This window comes from Globicephala melas, chromosome 3 (genome assembly GCF_963455315.2).
Source record: "Globicephala melas chromosome 3, mGloMel1.2, whole genome shotgun sequence".
NCBI lineage: Eukaryota > Metazoa > Chordata > Mammalia > Artiodactyla > Delphinidae > Globicephala > Globicephala melas.
The window spans coordinates 90,746,887-90,762,851 of NC_083316.1; the positions used below are offsets into that span (position 1 = coordinate 90,746,887).

Below are 15,965 nucleotides of genomic sequence, written 5' to 3' on the forward strand. Positions count from 1 at the left end.
CCCAGTTAAATTTACTGCCTCTTTAAGAGCTTCCAAAAGTCTTCGTATTGGTTTTCAAAGTTCCTTTCTGCTTTTAATGTTACCCAGTGCAGATTTGGATCTTCAGATAGGAAGGAGCAAAATGGCCTTGATTGGAGCTACATATGTATCTTCAACATTTTGTTCAGATGTATATTAAAGTTTCCTTAGAGCAAGTTATGTGAATTTATCAGATTTAAAAAATTGTAGCATTTAAACTATATTCATTCTTTACAAATAAATGAATCACCTGAGGGAAGTAAGCATAGGTAGCCTAGACATATATTGATACTTCTTCTTATGGTATTTGGCTCATAGTCAGTTGGACTCGTGGTTTTAAATCCTGACTTAAGGAACAAATAACTAACATAGAGCGGTTTGCTTAACTTCTCTGAACCTCAGAACAAATTTGAAGCTGTACTATGATCCTAAGGAGGCTGAGACACTCTGATCCACTATAAGGATAGCCTTATCCTAAAACTGTCATGTTCCCATATGCTTAGTTAAGACTCTTCTGGACTAGTTTATTTGAATGTTGCCTAAATTTGCCAATAATTGGTCCTTTTTCAACACCTTTTTAGCTGACTTCTTTCATGGACATATTCCTTCTTTAGGTACATTAACAGAGTCAATTTATAGTTAGATCCTGCTGACTCTGGAGCCGTGAGATCTTCCTAAGGAAGACTTACATATTTCTCTGCTAATTATGGTCTAACAGAGAAAAATCTCCTGTTCTTTGTAAATAATTGCAGGACAGGAATTTCACAATGAAGTTGTCATCTACCAATGGCACTTCCTATTTACCTTCTAACCTCTGTTTGTTTAAATCATTTTGGAATCAGGAGTCTCTTTCCTTCCCTTCTCCCCAGCCTTTCTGGTTCTCTCATCTTGCAGTCTAGTTGATTTTGATGGAATAGAGTTAATTCAGCTATAGGTAAGAGTGAAAAACTAGATGCTGTTGATAAATTTCATGTACAGTGATAAATGGATGAAATATTCAGATTTAACAGAGGACATCTGAAGAATGGCAGGCAGCCAGTAGAGCACTCAGCTACTCTATAAACTCTTAGTGGTCGTACATAATAGACTTTTTTCCCCCTGAATGTTGTTGTCCACATATCTGTTGCCATTAAGTTACTTAATTCTACAGTTATCTTTAAATTTGAATCAAACTGAAAATATATCCTGCATTATTATCCATTTATTTCTTTCTTGAGAGTTAAAAATCAAAATATGGTCTCTGTTTCCTGTACTTAGGTCAAAAACCAAACATATTTAATTGTAATGATAGAAATTCATTTCTGGTCTAATGATGACTCTAATAGTATCTAATGAATGAACTAATGGAGCAATTGATGAAGTGATAATTATGTTAGTCCACTATAGTCAAAATGGTTGTATTTTATTAACAAAAGATCTGTTCTATGGTGCTCCTAAAAACCGAAACATGGTAAATCCAAGTGGAATCTGCTGTTTCATGTAGAGTATGAATAGTAAATTGCATAGGACAATGGATTACAATTTTAGGGATTAAAATCAGTGATATTTTGTGTCCAAGATAATCCCCCAAAAAAATTTCCACAAAATTACGATATCATGGAAAAACCTCCAGAACATTTTCTGTTCCATCTCAATCTAGTCACAATTCTTATAAATTTATTGAACTTTTTAAGTGGACAAGTTCTGAGGTTGTTTAAGAGTAAATTTTCAAGTAGTTTTTTCCCAGAAAATGATTGTATTTTAAGACAACTAAGTTAGCAGTGTCCTTCTGGTCTTCTAATTAAACTTTTTTAAAGGTTGTTTTTTTTTTTTCTGATTTTTGTCTAACTCCAGTATCAGAATAACTTGTGAATTTTTAATTGTCCTTTTTTTTTCTGTTTTCTCCTTGTGTTTTTGCGTGCTAGATTATGTTTGTTCAAATGCTAAACATTATGTATAAAAGGTTTTAGAATTTGAGGCTTTAAATGTTGTTGCCTTCCAAAAGAGCAGATTTTATTTTGCTCTAACAGGCAGTTAAGGAAAGGAACAGATCACTTTAACCTAATCAGGCAGTGGACTGATTCAAAGCTGGGCTTCCTGAGGGTGGATCTATTTCTTGTCAACTGTTACTCATAGGGTTTTGCTCTTTAAGGGTCCCAATTTAAGCCAGGGGATTTTGCGAGGGCGCCCCCTTCCTTGACAGACAGAACCTAAATGCCAGCTTCTGTTCCCTCTACCCTGTGAGATGACCCCATCAGTTACTGATTTAGAATCAGTAAATGCTTTTAAAGGGAAAGCATAGGCATCAGATATCAGGGTTGTTTTTATGGGTTTTTCTTCTCTTCTAGATCTTGGCTCCTTAAGCCTTAACTTCCTTCGTAACTCTGAGATGTCTTCAAATATACTTTAAAATATATTTTATTTAGCTTGTTTTCATTGTTCTTGGCTGTACGCTTGTCTACCCCACAATTACTGAGAGCAGAAATTCAGTACATGTGGTTTTAAGAGTTCTTTCACAGACACTAGTGTGTCTTCCTGTTTTATGTCAACCCTTTGGGGCAAGCAGATGAAGAGCATTGTCCCCACTATACAGATGTGGAAACTGAGAATGAGTCAAGGTAAATGATCTTCCCCAAATAGGCAGCTGGTGTGTCTTTTCGTCCAACTCTTCCTCCTTATATGGCCTCACTGTCTTTCTTATTAAATCCAGTTAGCACCTTTTAAATCACTTCCAAGGGAATAAACTATTGTTTATTGTGTTTATGGAGAATCTCTGATGTATTGGTTGGTCCTATGCAAAACTGTGTATGATTTAACTCACTCAATCACCCTTCATGTTTTTCTAAGGCATTATTATCCCCATTTTTTTCAAGAACACCAACTGTAGAAATTGATAAGTCATAAATTCAGGCCTGAAACTCACATCTGTCTGACTACAAACTTTCTTTTTTCATTTCCCAAAAGTGAAAATATTCTCTTTCCAAACAACAAGCCATCAACATGCAGGAGAAGTAGTGCTTATGTTTGGGGATTATGAATTTACTCCATTAATTACCTGACAGAGTCCTATTGTATCAGTCCTAATAGTCGTTTCTACTTCAGCATTCCTGGGTCTCTTACTCTTGGTGGAAGTAAATGGAATTTTCAGGACATTGTCATTAGGAAAAGATTCTAGAAATGGAACTTAGGTCTTTTCTCCAGTCTCCATGGAGTTGTGTCAGGGTTGGTATTCTTGTTAACCAAAATCAGAACACATCTGAATTTGTGAAGACTATTGTGTCAAAAATTAGTCATTAATGTAATTGTCTAAAGTGAAGACCTATAAAATCTTATTGTCTAAAAGGATAATTGGTCACTATAATGAGGGCCATTTGTGAGTGCCTTTTGGGGTCCTGGCAGTGGCAGGGCAGTTTGCTAACCATGATCTCATTTAATCCTCACAGCAACACATATACAAGGTAGGCCTTGATATATACATTTTGTAGACCAGATAACTGAGGATCAGAGTGTTCCGTTAACTACCATTAGGTCACTCAGTTTACATTGGATCCAATAATTAAATGAAACTGGACTCAAGTACATTAGATTCCAAAGCATATGATTTTTCTACCATGCCTTGCTGCTGCTATGTAAGCAAATGCCAGTACTCTTAATACTTAAAAATAAAACTTCAAATTAGTAATGTAACATTTTGTTCTGCTTAAGTGTTGGCTTAACTTAAACATTTATATATATATATATATATATATATATATATATATACTTGTTTTTCAACCATGGATATTTTAAATACGTCTTCCCTTATGCAGTTTTATCTGGCTACATATGAAGAAAACATATACTTTGATTTGGACTAGATTTAAAGTCTACTTTTCCCAGAAGCTTGGCTCTGAAGGGAAAAATAAAAGTGAGGTAGTAGAAAGGGACACAGGATAAATGGAGGCTTATTTATTATTTTAAGCTGGCACACTGGTAACACATTAATTTGCTGATGGGAAGGAGGCTACAGGATGGGGAAGCAGGAGAGATCTGTGTGAGAAGGACTTTTATTTGGAACATTCCAGAGAAGACACTGAAGGAATAAGATCTAGAGCCACATAAAAGGATTTGTTTTAAAAAAAGTTTCCCTCTTCCTCAGAAGCATAGTCAAGCTGCAGCAGAATCAAAGGACCTACAATAGTCGCAACAATGTTGAAAAAGAGGACTTAATATCAGGGCTGGGATATAATTCTAGCCTACTTACAAACTAACAAGTTAGCCTTGTACACCTTCATGGATGTTGGGAAAAGATATGAGACTCCTGGTCAGAGTCCCATTGGGGGCATCACAGAAGGCTCAAATGGATGCCTGCAGACAGAGTAGGGTGTGTTCCAGGAGAGGAAATAACTTATATTGTCCATAAACAGGCAAATGAACAAACAAAATGTACAATGGAATATCATTCACCCATGAAAAGGAATGTTCCTTTGATATATACTGTAACATGGATGAACCTCAAGTACATTATGCTAAGTTAAAAAAAAAAAAAACAGACAGGAAAGACTACATATTTTATGACTCCATTTATCTGGAATTTCCAGAAGGGGCAAACCTATAGAGACAGAAAGCAAAGCAGTGGTTGCCTAGGGCTGGGAATGGGATTGTGTTGGGGGAGAGGAGAGTGTAAGAGGTTTAAGTAGCTCAGACTTGATAAGCTTTATTCTTTCAGTATTGTTGAAGAGAAATTGATCTCCTAACAATGGCTGGGAGAGAATGGAATAGGACACTTGAGGAAAGAAGTGGTAAAGCTTGGAAATGTGAGAACAGACAAGAATAAGGACTTTCCAGAAGCACTAAGGATCTGCCGAGGCCAGAGGCTATGTGTTTTTGGAGAATCTGGTCTGTGTTAGTTTATATTGTTGGTTAAATCTCTCCATACCTTTAGTACAGTTTTTGACAGCATCTTTTTCCCTTGGTTTTTATCTTACTTTTTGGTTTTCTTTATCTTGATCCCTTTCTTGAGTTCCTCTTCCTCTTTTCATCCCTTAAATGTCTGCCTTTCCTAAAGTTCTTCATACATTCTCCGTAGGTAAATTGAATGCTCTCTTGTGGCTTCAGTCACATTGGTGACTGTTGTCTCAGCAGAGATGGAAACAGTATTTTCAACAATCTGCTGGACATTTTCACCTGCAAGTCCCATAGGCACCTCTAAATCAATATGTCCTGAAATGAACTCAGCATCTTTCCCTCAACTCTCAATCTTGCTTTTCCTCCCTACTTCTGTGAACTGACCTAACAGCTAAGCTAATCACTGATTTCTCCCTCTTCCTCTCACTTCTCCCTGCCCCACTCCCCATAATTCTTTCTGTGAGCAGCTCTCAAATCCATTCCCTCTCCCCTTTCCCATTGCTTCTGTCCTTTTGAGACTTCACATTCTCTTTCCCATTGCAATAGACTCCTAACTGGCATTAGTTTCACTCTCTTCCATCCATCTATGTTTAAAGCACTCATTTGATCACAGATCAGCCCAGAAGGCTACTCACTACTTTTAGTTCAAGGAAATTCTTTTAAACATGGCAAACAAAACCCCTTACAGTCTGGCCTCATTCTACCATTTCAGATTCACTACCCACCTTATTCTCTTCTCACTACCGTGTTAACCAGAGGACGTTATCTTCACCCTCAAGTAGCTCACGGTCTAGAAGAGGGAAAGTAACCTGTGATATGGACCCAAATATTACTTTTAATACTACCATCACCTCCAAAAAAGTGTACTAGGCTTATAGAGACAACCACACTATGACAAGATAAAAAAATAAAGGATGACAAGGGACTAAAAAAATAAAGATAAGAATCAGTAGTACACAAAAAACCTATCACAAGATACTTTGCATTTGCTAGAGACTGGTCACAAATTTGGCTGTAAGAATTCATGTGGGGAAGATAAATGCTATAATTGGGGCATAAACACAGTACATTGGTTACAAATTAAGGGGGTCTTCTAAGCCAGAAATGACTTCAGGGAGCTAATAGAGCCTTTTGAGCTGAATCTTAAATGGGAAATAGAAAATTAGCAGGTGAAGGGTAGAGGGAAGGGCAAAGTGATGGCCAAGGCAGAGCACACTGCTGGGGGGTTAGATATGAGTATCTTCATGTGCATCTTAGAAGCTGTTCTGGACAGAAAGCAAGCAATTTTTAGATATTTGTCAGATGAATGATTGAATAAACTCTATGCTCTTGGGCAATTTATATGTCTTTGGGTCAGGCTTTTCATTTATAGTATGAGAGAATTGGACTGGGAATCCCTTAGGCCCATTGCCAGGTCTACAATTTGATTTGGCCTCCTCTTTCTCCTATGCTGTCAACTCTTCAGCCAGCACCCACAATGATCCACAGTTCCCTCACTCTCTCCCTAGCTTCTCAAATTTAACAGGTGCTAGTAGTCCCTTTGAAACTGTTTTTTTTAAAAAGCATATGAATTTAATACTCTTTGGGAGAGTTCTTAGAAAAAGCACCAATACAGACAAAGGTGACATGAATGTAATAAGAAAAAGCAGTGAACGAAGCTTCTGTAGGAGGGGTAGATGTACACAGGGTACAGCAGAATTCATTTAAATACAGTTTTGTATGTAGCAGCATAATGATGTACTGGCAGCCCTTAAAACTTGGTTCCTGAAACTCATATTATTAGGGGCTTTTACCCTGTGTCATTCAATCCTTCAGTACACATTTTCACCAGACCAATGTCTTTCTCATATAAACTTACAGTCATCTAATAACATGTCCATTTAAGAAAAAGCTGCCATTGGTCGGGAGAGCAGTAGGGCTCTTAATCTTTGTGCCAGGAAGTCTGAGGGCCTCAGGATATGATTGGATTAGAGCTCTTCAGCTGCATTGTCTGTGCTAACTGCTGGACTGGAGATGAGCTCAATTCAATTTGCAGCAATTAAGGTGACAGAAGCAAATGTACAAAAGTCATATTTTAAAGCAGATCCTTGGAGAGAAATAGGCATTGCCTGTGTTTTCTCATCCTACGAGTTTAAAATGATGAGAAGAAAAACAGTCCCAACTGTGGGAAAGAGCATGTGGGCCAACATAGCAAACAGTGGAAGTAAAACGCATGGTCTTGGAGTGATAACGCCTATCGAGGCCAAAGAATCACAGCCTGGGAGTCGAAGGAAACACACCCCATTGTGATTCCTTCCCAGATCTCCAGATGTAGCTAGGCCTGTTAGTGACTGAGAGACCTGTAGGAACTGGGACACCAGGGCAGCCTTTTGGGTCAGTGTTGTGATTAAAATCCTAGGAGAGATTTTATTTTTAGCACAGCTTACAATGGAGCAACAGGAAATTGTGCAGCATAGCTAAAAACTACATGGCCCTGGACCTTTGAAAATGATCTTAAAACGCAGATAGCATCTTAACTGCCTTCTTATTATGTAAGAAACATGAAAAGGAAATTACTAAATCTGAAAAGAAATATAGCGATAAGTATGTTTAAATACAAAAGACAAAAATATCAACCAAAATTATTCTTCTATTTTTACAGCTCTAAAACCCCTATAATGATTGAACGTATTGTTTCTTCTAAAAATTGAAGTCACTAGTGTATTTTGCATAAAGCTATAAACTCTTAACTGTGTATATGTGGTTCAACTTACTTGGCATTTTTTTTTAATTTCAACTAAATTTTTTGTAGGAATTGTTATTTGTTGCCTCATGAAACAAATACTCTATTTTGCTGAATTGAATCACTTTGATTTTGTTCAAAATAAGTTTCTAAAAAGATCCATGTTATTACAATAATATCTAGGAGCTATGTAACTGTGAGTTTATTCCTAAGGACAACAATCACGTTTCTACCTGTTGCATGTTGCTTTGGGAAGCATGTATACATACAGCAGTTCTCCCTCTGGATCCATGGCCAGTGTGCTTGCAACAAGTGAGCATCACTTCCCAGTCCAGTACTTTTGTTCTACATGATAAGGAACATAGGCAAAGGAGTTGTCCAGATGTCCACAGTCTGAAATTTTTCTGGCATCCATTCACCTAGCAATTAGTATTGATTCCACAAATATTTATTGACCGCCTACTGTGAGCGAGACTTGGAGCGAGGCTCCATGGGTGATCAAAGCAACAGTCTAGTGAGAAGGCCAAGAATTTTTCCCACAATACCCAGCAGAAGACATCGACCAAACACATCTGCTGTAGTCTTGCTACCTAAATGAAGAGAAAAAGATTGCACGATTTCACTTTCCTTTGCTTGGTCACTAATATCTTCACCTACAATCTTAGCTCTAAGTTACAAACCTGCATTTGCAACTTGAGAAGTTCCCTGCTATTGCTCTTCCCAGTCAGTCATGGATGGCCTGGCTCAACTTATAAAATATTTTAAATTGAATGTCTGAGTTTCAGAGACCTATCCCTGTGACACTCTGATGAACAAATCAGCTGGGAACAAAATTCCTTTTAGCAGAAGGAGCCTGGAAGAGAAACAGTTGAGTTCTGATGGTAGGACCAAACTATGGTGTGCAGAGTTCACGTGAGACGAGGTGGGGGAGGCACCTGCATTTGTGCTCCTGCCCCACACGTCTGCTCTAGAGATGTTTCTGACAAAAAAACTAATAAATTTCTTGGCTGTACAAACCTTAGTATAACATATATTACATCTATGATGATGTATTTATTAGTAATTTCTCTACTATCTGTGGTCTCATCTGGGGCAGAACCCAAATCTTATTCTTTATTAAATCCAGCAAGTACCTGGCTCACATTAGACAGTTAAAAATATTGATTAAATATCATTACCCCATCCTCACAATCTAATCCTCGCTGTAGTCTTGGTCCTTTCTCTTAGAACAGTTTCCCTTCTCTCCAATCCCATACTCCTCCCCTACACCTATCCTACCGCCAGTTCCCACTCTCCCTACAGCTAGAAAACTTCTGTACATCCTTCAGGTCTGAACTACCTCTGGAATCCTTTTCTCACCCTGCATAGCCTCCAGAATAAATTGCCTGCCCTTTCTAGGAGCTCCCAGGCCATTCTCTAATATCTCTATCACAGCGTTTAGCACACTGTGTTGATTGTTGTCTGTCTACTCATACCAAGAGAAACCCCATGAGTGCAGAGGCCATGTCTGGTTTACTACTGAGCGCCCAGCACATGGTGGTCATTCCATAATATTTATTGAATAAATAAATGAATGGATATATTTGTTAGAATGCATCCTCTCCATTAATTAGATGAAGTATATTACTAATTTAACGTATATATTATAGAAAATTAATGAAATTTTCACCATTCTTCTTATACCTACTATTCTTACCTCTATGCTACCTGAAAACAGCTCCCAAGAAAGTTCACTCCTCCATCCAGCCAGTCACTAGACATTCACACAAGGACATGTCCTGAACACAGGCATTTAACCCTAAATTATATCAAAATGAAAATGCATAAATATCATATTTAGGTCAAAGCTTGAGAATTCATAATAAAGCAAATGATAGGAAATTCTAGTGGCTGAAGCACTTCCTGTCTAAGGGGTGGGGATGCTCATAAGAACTCATGTGTATTTAACAGACAAGGAGGGATTCCCATCAGGAAGGCCGCACATGGTTGTGCAAGTTGGTTCTGTAACAACCCCAAAGAGTACTTCTTGCATAAACTGAGCCATGAGTAGCACTCCCTGGAGGGGTATCACAAAGCTGTTGTGGTAAAGCTCTAGTCCTGAAGAGTGACCATGGGAAAATCCACACTGTTTATGGCAGGCAGGAGGTAACTGATTCTCTCCCCTTCTGGGGAGAATGGGAGATGGAAAAAAAAAGTTAATTATCAGCCATTCTTTTCCATCATCTTTGTAACAACTCCCTTCCTTTAACAACTGGAGAAAACCAAGCAGGTGCAGCACACAGAGGACGCACTAATTACATTTGTGTTGGCTGATGGATGTACCACAGAATCCACATTTAGAGAGCAACGCAGAGGATAATGCAATGGTAGCCGAAGTTCTCAACTTACACTGACACAATAGTCCTTCTTTTCCCCTTCTCTCATACTCTATTTAACAATGTTCAGAAAGTATAGTTCAAGAAACCATTTCAATTAAAATTTTAGTAAGTAGATGATGTAACTTAATCATGAGTTGGAAAAATTCGTATTCTAAGGAAATATCATATGAAAACTTATTTTTAAGAACCAATTAATATTAACTCCCTGAATATTTTAATCTATTCTCACATTTTATTTGACCCTGGTGCATAACAGGTATCCAATAAATAAAAAGGTGAGGAGGGATATTCCATCTTTCATCCTTTAAAAATATGATGAGTTTGTGTTTCTTGGCAATGTTCAAAATAATTGAATGGAGAAAGTCAGAATTTTTGCATCAATATAGCTTTTCTTGTTATACATCTCTTTTATTTTGTCCTATCTGTTCTGTTCATGCCCTATTTTGTAAACATTTTCAAAATTCAGCTTCTAACACCAGCTACTTTGAGAACTTAAAACTTCTTGCTGCAACATTAAAGAAAGAAGGTACTTTCTGAAAAATAACTATACTATTTGAGGTACTAACCATCTAAGAAAAATTTCAATCCAAAATTACAAAAAGTCAACAATTTTCTAGAATTGTTTTTTGTTGTTTTGTCTCATGTTTTGAATTGACCTTTTTCAAATGTCTTTACCACAACTTTTTGTCAGCTGAAAACATCTTGTGCAAGTTGGTGATCTACAGTCTATCAAAAATGTTTTCTCTTGAAATTCTGGGAAGACAGAAACCACAACAAAGTAGTCTTTCAGTCTTCCCAAATATCCCCATAAGAATAGACAGAGAAACTAGGACTAAAAAACCAAAACCTCACTGACAGTATCTATAGCAAAACCAGATGACAAGGTATGTCCATGAAGCTAAAATATGAGTGAATGAGGACAAACTAATGACAATTTGCAAGAGCCACATGGTATTAGCATTAGAAGAAGCAAAGGAAGCAAGAGAGCATGTGATGGAACTAAGAATAGGAGAACACTCAAATCTCTAAAATCTCCAAATCTTTGGGAGCAGGATGGGCCAGTATAAGAAGAAAGCTGAGGGATTTTCTTTTTTTTTTTTTTTTTTTTTTTTGCGGTACGCCGGCCTCTCGCTGTTGTGGCCTCTCCCGTTGCGGAGCACAGGCTCCGGACGCTCAGGCTCAGCGTCCATGGCTCACGGTCCCAGCCGCTCCGCGGCATGTGGGATCTTCCCGGACCGGGGCAGGAACACGTATCCCCTGCATCGGCAGGGGGACTCTCAACCACTGCGCCACCAGGGAAGCCCAGCTGAGGGCTTTTTGGTATGCAAATTTTCGAGAAGTGCGAGGGCTACACCCACAGTAAGGTTTGAAGAGACTAATGCAGTCAAGGCCCTGTGAACTCATGAAATTAATATCTAAAGCCTCTTTGGGGGGAAAAAAACCTGTGTTTAGGAGAAACTTCTGGAAAGAGACTTTAGTAATCAGAGTAGAGATGGTAGAGGAAAGGGAATGATGTTCCAGATAGAGAAGAGATCTCAGAAAGTATGTTTCCAATTTTTGAATGCTTCATGAAAGTAACCGGAAAGTCGAGAGCCATGAAACTAGAATAGATATCCTGACCTACCACTCTGTCAAAAGGTTAAGAAAACAAATTTAACTGAGATGTGGCTCAGTTAATTACAATCCAAAATGATTATAAGAGGACAGAAAATAAGGAGTAGAATAGGGTCCCCTTAGGCAGTGAAAGCATGTCGGGAGGACATGCCCACAAAATAGATGAAATTATAACTTAATATTGCAAAATAAACTAAAATTAAGAAAATCATAGTAAAAAGAACAATGTAAATCAAAAGTAGAAAAACTTTAATTAAAGTATGCTTGTTTTACAGTATTAGTTTCAGGTGTACAACGTAGTGATTAAATATTTTTATAGATTATACTCCACTTAAAGTTATTACAAAATAATGGCTATATGTACCTGTGCTGTTCAATATATCCTTGTTGCTTATCTGTTTTATACATAGTAGTTTGTGTCTTAATCCCTCACCCTTATCGTGCCCCTCCCTTCTCCCCTCTCCCCACTGGTAACCACTTGTTTGTTCTCTTTGTGAATCTGTTTCTGTTTTGTTATATATATTAGTTTGTTTTATTTTTTAGATTTCACATATAAGTGATAGCATAGAGTATTTGTCTTTCTCTGTCTGACTTATTTCACAAAGCATAATTCTCTCTAGGTCCATTCACATTGTTGCAAATGGCAGAATTTCATTCATTTTTTTAAAATTGTTACAAATATTTATTAAAAAGTGCAATTCAAAGTTTAGGCAAGAACATCATTGCAAACCACACACACACAAAGGGAAAACAAAAGCCCAACACAAACAAAAAAACAAGATACAAACAAAACAAGAAAAAAAAGTTAGCATGCTAAGGAATGGACCCCAAGAGATGAGGAGACAGAAGTCAAAGCTAGAACTCTACCCAGATGTTGCTGTGCTTCCCAAGTGCAAACGAAGGTGGAGAGGAGAGACCTGCAGCCTCTACCACTAAGTGCTGGCTCTGGGTTCAGCTGCTACTTCAATATTAGGTTTTCATCAGGGAGGTTATAAAAGTATCCTATATACATGTGTACACTGGAGGCGTTTTAAAAGTCATCAGAAGCTTGAAGTGTATAGTGTCTCAGCAGTTTCAGCTACTAAAGCCCAATTAAAGCGTCTGTCATTTAAATTTGGATTGGCTTAGTTATTTGAATGGATGATAAAATCGAATTGTGAATGAAAATGGCTTAGTAATATTCCATTATGTATATATACCACATCTTTATCCATTCATCTGTTGATGGGCACTTAGGTTCCTTCCATATCTTGGCCCTTGTAAATAATTCTGCTGTGAACATTGGGGTGCATGTAACTTTTTGAATTAGTGTTTTCGTTTTCTTTGGATATATACCCAGGAGTGAAATTGCTGGATCATATGGTAGTTCTATTTTCAGTTTTTTGAAGAACCTTTTTACTGTTTTCCAGTATGGTTGCACCAATTTACATTCCCACCAACAGTGCACAAGAGTTCCCTTTTTCCCACATCCTTGCCAACATTTGTTATTTGTGGGTTTTTTTATGATAACCATTCTGTAAGGTGTGAAGTGATATTTCACTATGATTCTGATTGGCATTTCTCTGATGATCAGTGATGTTAAGCATCTTTATATGTGCCTGTTGGCCATCTGTAGGTTTTCTTTGGGTAAATGTCTATTCTGGTCTTCTGCCCATTTTTTAATCAGCTTGTTTGTTTTTCTGATATTGACTTGTATGAGCTCTTTATATATGTTAGATATTAATTCCTTATTGTTCATATCATTTACAGTTTCTCCCATTCAGTAGATTGTCTTTTCATTTTGTCAGTGGTTTCCTTTGCAATGCAAAAACTTTTAAATTTAATTAGGTCCCATTTGCTTACTTTTGCTTTTACTTCTTTTGCTTAGGAGACAGATCTGATAAAATATTGCTATAATTTATGTCAAAGAGTATTCTGCTTACAATCTCTTCTAGGAGTTTTATGGTTTCAGGTCTTACATTTACGTCTTTAATCCATTTTGAGTTTATTTTTGTATATGGCATGAAGAAATGTTCTAATCTCATTCTTATACAAGTAGCTGTACAGTTTTCCCAGTACCACTTATTGAAGGGACTGTCTTTTCTCCATTGTATACTCTTGCCTCTTTTGTCATATATTAATTGACTATAAGTGTGTAGGTTTATTTCTGAGCTCTCTATTCTGTTCCACTGATCTATGTATCTGTTTTTGTACCAGTTCCATGCTGTTTTGATTACTGTAGCTTTGTAGTATAGTCTGAAGGCAGGGACCGTGATACCTCCAGCTTTGTTCTTTTTTCCCAAGATTGCTTTCAAAACTTGGGGTTTTTTATGGTTCCATAGAAATTTTAGGATTATTTATTCTAGTTCTGTGGAAAATGTCATGGGTAGTTTGATAGGGATTGCATTAAATCTGTAGATTGCTTTGGGTAGTATGGAAATTTTAACAATATTAATTCTTCCAATCCAAGAACATGGGATATCTTTTCATTTCTTTGTATCACCTTCAATTTCCTTCATCAGTGTTTTATAGTTTTCAAAGTATAGGTCTTTCACTTCCTTGGTTAAGTTTATTCCTAGGCATTTTATTCTTTTTGACACAATTTTAAACAGGATTATTTTCTTCCTTTCTCTTTCTGGTAGTTCATTATTAGTGTATTGAAAAGCAATAGATTTCTGTATATTAATCTTGCATCTTGCAATTTGCCTGAATTCATTTATTAGTTCTTATAGTTTTTTTGTAGAGACTTTAGGATTTTCTATATTATAGTATCATGTCATCTGCAGATAGTTAGTTTTACCTCTTCTCTCCCAATTTGGATGATTTTACTTCTTTTTCTTGTTGGATTTCTGTGGCTAAGACTTCCAATACTGTGTTAAATAGAAGTGGAGAGCATGGACATCCTTGTCTTGTTCCTGACTTTAGAGGAAAGGCTCTTAGCTTTTCACTGTTGAGTATGTTATTAGCTATGGGTTTGTTTTTTTTTTTTATATGGGTTTGTCTTAAGTGGCCTTTATTATTGTGAGATATGTTCCTTCTATACCCAGTTTGATGAGAGTTTTTATCATGAATGGATGTTGAATTTTGTCAAATGCTTTTTCTGCATCTATTGAGATGATCATGTGATTTTTATCCTTCCTTTTGTTAATGTGGTGCATCACATTGATTGATATGCAAATATTGAACTGTCCTTGCATCCTTGGAATAAATCCCACTTGATCATAGTGTATGATCCTTTTTTATATATTGTTGAATTTGGTTTGCTAATATTTCATTGAGGATTTTTGCATCTATATTCATCAGAGATATTGGCCCATAATTTTCTTTGTTTTGTATTGTCTTTGGCGTTTTAGTATCAGGGTAATGGTGGCCTCAGAGAATAAATTTTGGAGTTTTCCCTCCTCTTAAATTTTTTGGAATAGTCTGAGAAGGATAGATATTAATTCTCTTTTATATGTTTGCTAGAATTCCCTATGAAGCTGTCTGCTCCTGGACTTATGTTTGCTAGGAGTTTGTTTTTTTTTTTATTACAAATTCAATTTCAGTATTACTGATCAGTCTGTTCAGATTGTCTGTTTCTTCCTGATTTAGTCTTGACAAGTTGTATGTTTCTAGAAAATTTTCTATCTCTTCTAGGTTGTCAAATTTGTTGACATTTAAATGTTCACGGTATTCTCTTATGATTTTTTTTTGTATCTCTGTGGTATTTGTTGTTATTTCTCTTCTTTCATTTCTTATTTTGTTTATTTGGGTCCATAAAGTAGAAAACCTCTTATATGTGTGTAATTGCATACCCCAAAGAAGAAAACCAAAGCAATGGAAGAAAATAAATATGAAATATTCTAACTCAGGAAAATTCTTGAAATTAAAAAAGGAAAGACTTTAATTTCAAAGAATAATTTCTTGCCCAAATCTATACAAAAAGAGCAAGTCATTTATTTGGAAAAGAAAAGCAGATGAGAGAAAGTGAGTGAGGGAATGGGAGAGAGGAGCTACAGGTAAAAAGAGAATAAGAGACATATCAACCAATCAATTGCATGAACCTTATTTGGATATTGATTCAAAAAAACAAACAAACAAATTTTAACATGTTTAATACAATTAGAAAGTTGAAACACTGCATATTTGATAATGTTAAGGAATTGTAATTTATGGACATAACGGCATTGTAGTTATGATTTTTAAAAGGTCCTTTATTTTTAGAGATACCTCCTTAAATATCTATAAATGAAATTATATGATGTCTGATATTTGCTTTAAAATAATAAAGGAGGAAGGGAAGTAATTAATTAGATAGATAAAACAACATTGGCCATGAATTGATAATTGCTGAAGCAGTGTGACAGTTAAATGGGATGGTTCATGGTATATTGCCTACTTGGTATATG

The 15,965-nt window shown here is 36.4% G+C and overlaps 1 protein-coding gene across 8 annotated transcripts in view; it reads left to right on the forward strand.

Moving 5' to 3' along the window:
* The window catches only part of CAMK4 (calcium/calmodulin dependent protein kinase IV), a 243,687-nt gene that overhangs the window by 143,842 nt on the left and 83,880 nt on the right, over positions 1 to 15,965 (forward strand). The window lies entirely within an intron of this gene.